General features: G+C 36.5%; 1 long non-coding RNA gene across 1 annotated transcript; it reads right to left on the bottom strand.

Annotated features, from left to right (window-relative positions):
• Positions 1-269: 269 nt before the first annotated feature.
• LOC132608861 (uncharacterized) lies at positions 270-8,304 on the bottom strand. The gene is made up of 6 exons (XR_009570559.1): positions 7,528-8,304; positions 6,761-6,811; positions 4,015-5,558; positions 2,574-3,590; positions 1,807-1,857; positions 270-604 (listed from the first exon to the last, which is right to left on the bottom strand). It is a non-coding gene; the product is annotated as an uncharacterized LOC132608861 (long non-coding RNA).
• Positions 8,305-12,053: the final 3,749 nt, after the last annotated feature.

Genomic DNA, 12,053 nt, shown 5'->3' with positions numbered 1-12,053 from the left:
ATTTATAAATATTTCTTAAATTTTTTTTGTAGTTTTTTATTTATTATCATATTATTCAAGCTTGAAATTAGAATTTTGAATGTGAATATGTTTTATATCCTATGGATGTTATTAACTCATATAAAGTCCAAACCAAAACCAACTCAACACTAATAATAACAAAAGAAATTCAATTTACCACTAGGAATGACAATAATGTAGGATATATGTCACGACCCAACCCCGTAGGCCGTGACTAGTGTCCGTGCTGGACACCCAAACGTACCCAATAATCCAAACCAGCAGACTAGCAGATTATATAAATATAAAAGTCAGTCGACATTACTAGTGTCATAGAGGAACATATATAACACATGGAAGCCGATAAGGCTATCACAAATCATAGCAACCCAAAACATATACAGAACCCACATGTATGTCTACAGACCTCTACAGAACATAACAGAAACATAAGACAGGACAGGGCCCCGTCGTACCCATGAATAGCGCACATATATCCAACAGCAGCAGACTGTACCAGAGTATAGGCTCTGGACAAAAGAGCACTCCAGAATAGCAGAATAGGTGTCCTAGGCAGGTGGGTCAGCAAATCTGTAGTCTGTACCTGCGCGGCATGAAAACGCAGCCCCCGAAGAAAGGGGGTCAGTACGAAATATGTACTGAGTATGTAAAGCATGGAACGTAGTAAACAAAGTCATAATCGGAACATGAGGTACAGAAAAATGAACGGAATATCCAGATTAGCAAAATGCTGATCATAAAGCATAAATAGTACTTACAGGAAACGTATGTCATACCTGGTCCCATTACGGAACAAAATCATAACCGGAACAGAACGTACAGAAATGTGAGTGAGATGTCCAGAGTATCAAATGCATATTTTCAAAACATGAAGAGTATGTACAAAAACATATGCCATATCATATCCGGCCCCTGCCAAGGGACTCGGCAGACAGAACGTGGTCACCCCCCGACACTGGTGCCACAACACATAAGGATCAGAAAAGGGGAATAACCCCGTAACATAGCATATCATATCAGATGGCCATATCAGATCATATCAGAACAAGCGTACATGGCACAGCATACTCCACAAACCCATGTACGCGTATACCTGCCCCCTCACATCGAGGCACGGCGAACAATGCAAAGGATCACGCTTGACAACATATCCTGGCCCGGGCTCAGTGGGGGAAACATTGAGGCATCCACGAACGGAGTAGTGAGAAACTAAATGCACTAAAAATACCATAAATATATTTCCAGAGACTCAATGAGGCATATCGAATGTCAAATCAAATCAATGAAATCGGACGGAAACATAGTAAGTAAATTTAGATGTCATAACGGGTTACGGAGGCATAATCTATCCGAGATCGTTTTCAAGATTCAAAACAATTTATAAGACTTAATGAAATATTTAAAATAGTTTTTATTTAGTAGATAAAGGAGTAGTTAGAGTATCTCTAACGAAAACGCTCGAAGACAAGTCATAGACACATAAAGGGTAAAATTGGAAATAGTGGGCCCACCTCGGAACCAATGAAGCGGTGGGCTCAAATTACGTATTTTTAAGCTTATGGGGTCACCTACAAAGGTTCTAGGACATTCCATAACTTCCTAAGCAATTTGGGAAAAATTTTCATAATTTTTCATCAAAGCATACTTAAGGAATTCAATTCTATTGAATGAAAAAGAGACGATTTCAAACGCGGATTCCGATGGACAGAATATTCCCCGAGGCGTAAATCCAAGCCTAGTACATCTAGGACATGCCAAGAGAAGAATCGGGATAGCTTTACATACCTTTCTTGCCCTTTACGCTTGCCAAAACTCAAATCCCGTTTCGTCCAAAACCTACAAATGGTCACATTTACCAATTTACTATTCATAAGACTTAAAATTTCAACCTTAACCAATTCTTGTCTATAAAAATTTGAGCAGCATCTCCCCTATATATATATCATCCCCGAGGTTAAAACTCGGCTAAAACAACAACAACCATACCAACAACAATATATACAACATCAATAATCGACTAGGAACGCATTCTAGCGTAAATAGTCTTATTTTCCAAATAATGCGACAATTCCAAATCCAACTTTGCACTTACAACCCGATATCAATATTTTCATATTCACATACTAATATAAGACCATTCAAACATAAACCAAAAGTATTCCAAGCTATATATTCAATATTCAACAATTCCATCAACTTCCATATTCAATCCAAAATTCTTATATATGCAACAAAACCATTCCAACACATTTTCTACTTACTAATTCATCTCCAACAACAATCTACCACACGGCCAACATGGCTTCTTTCCAATTTCATCCAATTTTCATTCAACTTCCATTTCCAATACACATTCCACAATAACCACAACTAGTATGCAACTTAAAATTCAACTCATATATGTATACAACATATATACACCCATGGCTACATATATAATATATATACATACCCACTTTGCAAACTTTCATATTTCCATAAATTCTACTCATTTCTACATACTACAACACAAACAAACCTTCATAACATAAGAAAAAGGAATTGATTCTTACCTTGTTTTTATGAAAGTAGCAAATCCTTCAACATCTTATTGTTCCCATGCTCCTCTAACTCCAAACAAAATTATATTCGTGATTATGCGTTGCCCGGACTTCGATTAGTACTTCGTAGCTTGAAATTTCACTCACAATCCTCACTTTTATGTGAGATTTAGGCCCCTTTTTGTTGCTGAATTTTCTGGAAAATTTGAGAAGTTTTTAGATGATAAAAATGGGGTTTTGCCCCTTTTTATAAGGGCTGAAACGGCGTCACTGTAGCTACAGTACTGTAGCAGTGCTGTAGCGTACTGTAGCAGTGCTGTTTCTGCGCGACAGTTCAGTTTGTAGCGTCTATAATTCTCTACTCCGACGTCCTATCGATGAGTGGTTTGTTGAATCATAAACTAGACTTGACGAACTTCATTTTAGGCTTTTGAAACGCCTTAAAACTCCAAATATGCATAGAGATATACCCCTCCAAAGTTGACTAAAAATTTGTCCAGCATTTCTCAAATTTTCGTCGAACTTATTTTCTTCAACTTGCTCGATCTCGAAATATTCCGAAACCCTCCATACATGATATTTATCACTTATTATACATGATAATGACCATATTCTTGTGTTTTAAAATACTCTTTCCCGATGACGACTTACAAGATCATAATCATCCATTATTTAAACAATATACTTAATAATGTCTCATTCCTCATACTCCAAAGTTGTTTTAACTAGTCGTAACTCGACATTCTTACATTCAAATTTAACAGTGTTTCTTCGAAGTACGGGGTGTAACATTCTCCCCCCCTTTAAAAACATTCGTCCTCGAATGTTGAGGTAGAGTTCTCCCCGAGGTAGATATCAATGTTTTTTTCCCGTATTTATCAGTATTTACTTTACTTACTTTCAGTATTGCTTGCCCGGTAAAACTGAACTTATCCAAACTATGCAATCCATTCTTCTTCTTTTGTAGCCAAGATTTACGCCTGTACTCAAGGTCATCCCTTTTTCTTGTTATTTGTCTGTCCACTAACTCTCCATGCTTTATCACTTCAGTCGTCTCTTTAGTCTGTCGTCTCTTCAGTCTTCGTCGTTATATCCTTGTATGCCCCTTTCATTTCGTGCTTACCACACACCCTTATCCAATTTTGATCTCATTCTTTCATTCGTCTCTTGTGGCTGAATCTTTGGGATTTCATACATATTTCCCAGGGGGGTCACCCATCCTCCCACCTTAGCACGCTTAACCTCGAAAACTTCAATACATTTAGGTGCGTTAAGGCCGGTATAATCACGTCAACTGCCCCGCGCGACCTTGGTCACGTAATTTAAGGAAAATTGGGGTCTTAACAACTTTCAAAACGCCCTCGTAGGGGGTCCCACCCAGACTTAGAGGGGATTCTTTTACTTTTCTAACTATATAGTTATCGTATCGCCCCTGTAAATCCTCAATATTCACCTCCATGTGTGTATATATGTAATTTTAGACAGCTCACGAGTTTAAGTTTTTATTCCACAGATCCCATCTCCAATCAGTCGATGAAAACTGATATAATGTTACTGTGAGGCATCTTCCGACTACCAGCAAAAGAAAACTAGAATCCGACGAACTTCGCGGAATCTGTTAGTACTTAATTCACATAATTACCTCCATATTTGTATATATATATATTTGAGTCGTAAGCGGACCACTCAATCCTCAACTGCCTGTCATACACTTTGTATTCTTCCAATTAGAGGAAACTTAACCGTTGGGCATCTTTGCCCTTCCACATATTTTTGCCCCTCAACCTAGGCTGTTCTAAAGCAAAATGGGGTTGGAACATATTTCCGGTCCGTTTAAATAAATTGAGAATTTGCTACTCATATATGATTTCTCGAGATAAAATTTTTCCAAATAGGGATAATGCTTCTTACAAATGACATGGAGGGTATCTCTTAAACTTTAATCCAACATAATAGATTTACCCTACGGTATCGATCTTCAAGACACGTTAAGAATTTATATCTCATTTTCCTCTCCGTATTTCTAGAAAAAATTGGGCAGAGGTTCCTCTGTATTTCTTACTATCCCAAAACCTGTACACAGGAAATACCAACCATGCCTCACAGGGCCAACACATATACGTATATACATATCGTATCATATCGCCTCATAGCCACACGGGGCTAATAATTTCAAATAAAAGTATAAAGATGCTGAGGCTTACCTCACATGCCCAACTCAAACTGCACCTACTACACTTTCCTGCTTATTTTTTTTTCTTTTCAATCTTCAGCTTCATGTTTCAATCGTATTTCAAACACCTTACCCAGCATAAATCTTTCATACCATTACTTACCTGTGTACTGTGTAGCTTCCAATATCATCAGTCGCTGTCTTACGTCGATACCGTTCTCCAGCTGCAATCAAGGGTTAGTAAAAAAAAAGGGGTTCATTTCCTATAGCTGGCTCTATCGCACGATCTAAGATTCAAAGAAAAGTAACACCCTAAATGTCCTGTAGCCTCCTGTTTATAGATGTGGTGCACAACACACCGATAAACAAGACTCTACTAGACACGGTCTGTAGACATTCCGAGGACGAACTGCTCTGATACCACTTTTGTCACGACCCAACCCCGTAGGCCGTGACTAGTGTCCGTGCTGGACACCCAAACGTACCCAATAATCCAAACCAGCAGACTAGCAGATTATATAAATATAAAAGTCAGTCGACATTACTAGTGTCATAGAGGAACATATATAACACATGGAAGCCGATAAGGCTATCACAAATCATAGCAACCCAAAACATATACAGAACCCACATGTATGTCTACAGACCTCTACAGAACATAACAGAAACATAAGACAGGACAGGGCCCCGTCGTACCCATGAATAGCGCACATATATCCAACAGCAGCAGACTGTACCAGAGTATAGGCTCTGGACAAAAGAGCACTCCAGAATAGCAGAATAGGTGTCCTAGGCAGGTGGGTCAGCAAATCTGTAGTCTGTACCTGCGCGGCATGAAAACGCAGCCCCCGAAGAAAGGGGGTCAGTACGAAATATGTACTGAGTATGTAAAGCATGGAACGTAGTAAACAAAGTCATAATCGGAACATGAGGTACAGAAAAATGAACGGAATATCCAGATTAGCAAAATGCTGATCATAAAGCATAAATAGTACTTACAGGAAACGTATGTCATACCTGGTCCCATTACGGAACAAAATCATAACCGGAACAGAACGTACAGAAATGTGAGTGAGATGTCCAGAGTATCAAATGCATATTTTCAAAACATGAAGAGTATGTACAAAAACATATGCCATATCATATCCGGCCCCTGCCAAGGGACTCGGCAGACAGAACGTGGTCACCCCCCGACACTGGTGCCACAACACATAAGGATCAGAAAAGGGGAATAACCCCGTAACATAGCATATCATATCAGATGGCCATATCAGATCATATCAGAACAAGCGTACATGGCACAGCATACTCCACAAACCCATGTACGCGTATACCTGCCCCCTCACATCGAGGCACGGCGAACAATGCAAAGGATCACGCTTGACAACATATCCTGGCCCGGGCTCAGTGGGGGAAACATTGAGGCATCCACGAACGGAGTAGTGAGAAACTAAATGCACTAAAAATACCATAAATATATTTCCAGAGACTCAATGAGGCATATCGAATGTCAAATCAAATCAATGAAATCGGACGGAAACATAGTAAGTAAATTTAGATGTCATAACGGGTTACGGAGGCATAATCTATCCGAGATCGTTTTCAAGATTCAAAACAATTTATAAGACTTAATGAAATATTTAAAATAGTTTTTATTTAGTAGATAAAGGAGTAGTTAGAGTATCTCTAACGAAAACGCTCGAAGACAAGTCATAGACACATAAAGGGTAAAATTGGAAATAGTGGGCCCACCTCGGAACCAATGAAGCGGTGGGCTCAAATTACGTATTTTTAAGCTTATGGGGTCACCTACAAAGGTTCTAGGACATTCCATAACTTCCTAAGCAATTTGGGAAAAATTTTCATAATTTTTCATCAAAGCATACTTAAGGAATTCAATTCTATTGAATGAAAAAGAGACGATTTCAAACGCGGATTCCGATGGACAGAATATTCCCCGAGGCGTAAATCCAAGCCTAGTACATCTAGGACATGCCAAGAGAAGAATCGGGATAGCTTTACATACCTTTCTTGCCCTTTACGCTTGCCAAAACTCAAATCCCGTTTCGTCCAAAACCTACAAATGGTCACATTTACCAATTTACTATTCATAAGACTTAAAATTTCAACCTTAACCAATTCTTGTCTATAAAAATTTGAGCAGCATCTCCCCTATATATATATCATCCCCGAGGTTAAAACTCGGCTAAAACAACAACAACCATACCAACAACAATATATACAACATCAATAATCGACTAGGAACGCATTCTAGCGTAAATAGTCTTATTTTCCAAATAATGCGACAATTCCAAATCCAACTTTGCACTTACAACCCGATATCAATATTTTCATATTCACATACTAATATAAGACCATTCAAACATAAACCAAAAGTATTCCAAGCTATATATTCAATATTCAACAATTCCATCAACTTCCATATTCAATCCAAAATTCTTATATATGCAACAAAACCATTCCAACACATTTTCTACTTACTAATTCATCTCCAACAACAATCTACCACACGGCCAACATGGCTTCTTTCCAATTTCATCCAATTTTCATTCAACTTCCATTTCCAATACACATTCCACAATAACCACAACTAGTATGCAACTTAAAATTCAACTCATATATGTATACAACATATATACACCCATGGCTACATATATAATATATATACATACCCACTTTGCAAACTTTCATATTTCCATAAATTCTACTCATTTCTACATACTACAACACAAACAAACCTTCATAACATAAGAAAAAGGAATTGATTCTTACCTTGTTTTTATGAAAGTAGCAAATCCTTCAACATCTTATTGTTCCCATGCTCCTCTAACTCCAAACAAAATTATATTCGTGATTATGCGTTGCCCGGACTTCGATTAGTACTTCGTAGCTTGAAATTTCACTCACAATCCTCACTTTTATGTGAGATTTAGGCCCCTTTTTGTTGCTGAATTTTCTGGAAAATTTGAGAAGTTTTTAGATGATAAAAATGGGGTTTTGCCCCTTTTTATAAGGGCTGAAACGGCGTCACTGTAGCTACAGTACTGTAGCAGTGCTGTAGCGTACTGTAGCAGTGCTGTTTCTGCGCGACAGTTCAGTTTGTAGCGTCTATAATTCTCTACTCCGACGTCCTATCGATGAGTGGTTTGTTGAATCATAAACTAGACTTGACGAACTTCATTTTAGGCTTTTGAAACGCCTTAAAACTCCAAATATGCATAGAGATATACCCCTCCAAAGTTGACTAAAAATTTGTCCAGCATTTCTCAAATTTTCGTCGAACTTATTTTCTTCAACTTGCTCGATCTCGAAATATTCCGAAACCCTCCATACATGATATTTATCACTTATTATACATGATAATGACCATATTCTTGTGTTTTAAAATACTCTTTCCCGATGACGACTTACAAGATCATAATCATCCATTATTTAAACAATATACTTAATAATGTCTCATTCCTCATACTCCAAAGTTGTTTTAACTAGTCGTAACTCGACATTCTTACATTCAAATTTAACAGTGTTTCTTCGAAGTACGGGGTGTAACAATATATCTCCTTTAGTTTTGCATAATTGGTTTAGAGAGTGAAAATACATTACTTAATTTTTTTTTCTTGTCATGTAATTAATACTTATTAGCCGTACTTATTTTAGGATGATTTAGTATTTTTAGATTATGGTCATTTTCTTTATGGCTTATTAATTAGCAATATTTATTTTAACCGATTTTATTATCTTTTGTTGAATATTTTAATACAATGTCATCACTCTTCTCACATTTTGTGTTATTTTCTTATGAAACACTTTAATTACATAGTTGTATCTTACTAGGACTAAAGAAATATTTGAAGTAAAAGTTATATATTTTGTATCAAGACTATTCCGAAAACAACCCGAATAACCCGAGAAAACCCGAGGTTGAAAAACCCGAATTTTATTGGTTTGGTTTGGTATATAAATTTAAAAACCCGACGCAATTGGTTTGATTTGGTGTTTAAGAAATCCGAACCAACCCGATTCATGTACACCCCTACTCGGGGATATTGACTGCTTCTTTCAAGCAGTAAACCTAAATACGTTAGCACTTGCAAGTCTGTGGTTGCTAAATACGTTTGTTACTTTTCCCAAGCCATACGTGATCACATCAATCTACTCTGAGTTGAGCCTGAGTAAATACAATCAATTGCAAAATAAACAAGCAATTAAATTGTGAGTGAGTCGTGGACACTTTACAAATATATGAATGTATAAAGTGGACTGATCCACGTTATACAAAATATATTGTATAACGTGGATCAGTCCACGTTATACATTTTTTTTAAATTTTTCGGTGCAATCTCTGACAGATGAAAAAAAAAATTGGGGTATAACGTGGATCAGTCCACGTTATACATTTTTTTTTAAATTTTTCGGTGCAATCTCTGACAGATGAAAAAAAAATTGGGGTATAACGTGGATCAGTCCACGTTATACCCGTTTTGGTATATAAATTTTTAGCCATCCCCTTTTAGTTTATATCGTGTATTTTTATACCCTTTAGGCTCCGGATTCTAACATCTTCTAAACTTAAACAACATAACATTACTAAGAAATTGATTTGTAATAGCTTAATATATAGTTTACACTCAGTCTTATAGCCAAATTTCCCTTACACACTTTTACTTTTACGGTTTTAAATATTCAAAAAAATTCAAATATACACCATTAATTTAGTTATGTGGGTGCACGTGTTTAATACTCGCTTGGTTTCAAATTATCTGTCACTTTTTTGCTTTAAAGCCCTTTCGAAATATTAATTAGGAGGAGCATTTGACTACTATACCCTTATTTATGTTTAAGTTATAATATCTCTCCACTAAATATTTATTCTATTTACCTGTCATCTCCATTTTAATGACAAAAATTTATCAAGGGTAGAATGAAAAATAATAATTAATTATGCCTTAAACTTCTAAAACTATAAATAATTTGAGATAACTGTTTTTAATAATAAAAACAGATAATTTGAGCCAGAGGGATTAATAAAAAAAGCACGTTATTTGTTTGTTGTTTGTTGTTATGTAGTGTTCAAGAGACAACAATTGATGAAACTAATGGTCACAAAAGAGTCACCACACTAACAAAAATCCAAACCCTGTCCTTCCTGTGGCCGGCTAAAAAGACCCAACATGTTTTGACATAAGAAGATTAATTAAAATTTTAATGTATATTATGGATGTCATTGTTTTTCGTTTTCAAAAATATTAATTGTATATTTTAAAACTAAATTTAAGAAACATAAATCATATTTTTTCATAGCAAACAATTATAAAAATAGTTACTCCCTATGCCCCAATTTATGTGATATACTTTTCCTTTTAGTCTGTCCCAAAAAGAATGATACATTTTTATATTTAGAAATAATTTAACTTCGAACATCCCATTATACCCTTAATGAAATGATTTACAGCTACACATATTTGTGACTTATTTTAGACCACACGTTTCAAAAAACTTCATTTCTTTCTTAAACTCCGTGTCTAATCAAATTATATTACATGAATTGGACGGAGGGAATACTAAAAAGAACTGTTGAGCAACTCAACTCCTCGGAACATGCTTTTCTAATTTCAAGTGGGAAGGAGATTTAATAGGACAGAATACCTACCAACCATAGGATAAATCAATATAAAATCACTAGCAAATTGCTTAGAAGTTTCTGCTTTTGTCGAAGCTTTTTTAGCTGAATAATGGTGTCATAAAACATAGAAAATTGTAAGTAGGAGTTTAGGCAAACGAATGAAAATGTACATATTAGAAAAGAAAAAAAAAAAAAGAGGAGGAGGAGGAGGTAGAGACTAGGGAGGGGCAGCTAGAGTGAACTCTAAGGGAACGTTTGGTATGAAGTACAAGCAAAAATAGTCTTGGAATGAAAATTTAGTACTACTTTATCAGTTGTTTGGTTGCTGACCTGGGATAAGTTATTCCAGCCTTAAAAATAGTACCGGAATAACTTATACCCATCAGAGGGTGGAATAATAATCCTGATATAACTTATTCGAGGATAAAACAGGGAAATTGATTGAAATAGCTGGAAATTTTAGGCATTTTAGGCTAAATAGGGTGGAGGATATTTTTGTAAACAAACAACTTCTTCTTAAAAATTAGGCAATGCATGTTATTTCTAATACAACATACCAAACAATGGATATAAAATAATACTAAGATAACTAATCCCAATATAACTAATCTCAGGATAACTAATTGTTGACACCCAATTTTGTCCCTCCTTTATTTAATTTACCCGGGTTTCTAAATTTACTAACGAGCTAAATGCTTTATTTTTTTTTACAATATTTTATTGCCACTACTACTAATATCATTACTTTTTGTTTTCGACATTACAAGTATTACTTTACTACAAATTTTAGATGATTCGTCATCATTTCATTTTTTCGGGTTTGGACTCGTTAAATTAATTACAAGACAATACTTTGCAAAATATTTATTGTTACATATTTATTATCTTTACACAATATATATATTATACCAGTTATTAAATTAGAAGCCCAAAGAATAATTAAATAGCGGAGGAAGGAACAACAATTTTCAGCCAAATTCATGACCCGAAATACAAATACAATATTATTTTCATACCCAAATAAATAAACCCACATTTTAATACTCAATCCACATTTTCAACCCACATTTAAATTAATGGGCCAGCCCAAACCGACCAGCCCATTCTTTTGACCCGACCCGGTCCACTTCCTCTTCTCCTTTACCCTAATCCCCTCCTCTTCCTCATTACCTCATCTCTCCCTTCATCTCTTTCACCGCTGCTCCTCCTCTCTCCCCTTCCTCTCTCTCCTTTCATCTCTCCGTCATCGTCATCTTCACGCCTCCCCTGCTCCCTTCTCTCTCGCTCAACTTCTCCTCCCTCCGCCTCTTTCTCTCCTCTCATCGCCATCCCCTTCCGCCGTCTTCCTTTTTCCCTCTTCTCTCTTCCCTCTCTCTCTCTCCATCATGTTCTCTCCACTCACCTCTCTCCCACGTTTCCTTTCTGACCACCCACGTTCTCTCTACTCTCCTCTCTCCCATACTCCTTTTGCACGCGTCTGACACACCCCCTGTCCCTCACCTGCCATACCCACGCTTGTCCCCCACTCCTAAACTCTATCATACGCTCCTCTCTTTTCTTAAACCAAAGACGAAGCCCTATAAATTCGGGGGGAATTGTTCTAAAAAAGGGGGATTGGATTCGGGGAAAAGGGGAAGGTTGAGTGTTTAAAGGGGAATACCATTTTGTTTTCTTG

Source organism: Lycium barbarum, chromosome 9 (assembly GCF_019175385.1).
Source record: "Lycium barbarum isolate Lr01 chromosome 9, ASM1917538v2, whole genome shotgun sequence".
In the NCBI taxonomy this organism is placed as follows: domain Eukaryota; kingdom Viridiplantae; phylum Streptophyta; class Magnoliopsida; order Solanales; family Solanaceae; genus Lycium; species Lycium barbarum.
This window is presented reverse-complemented; position numbering and strand designations above follow the sequence as displayed.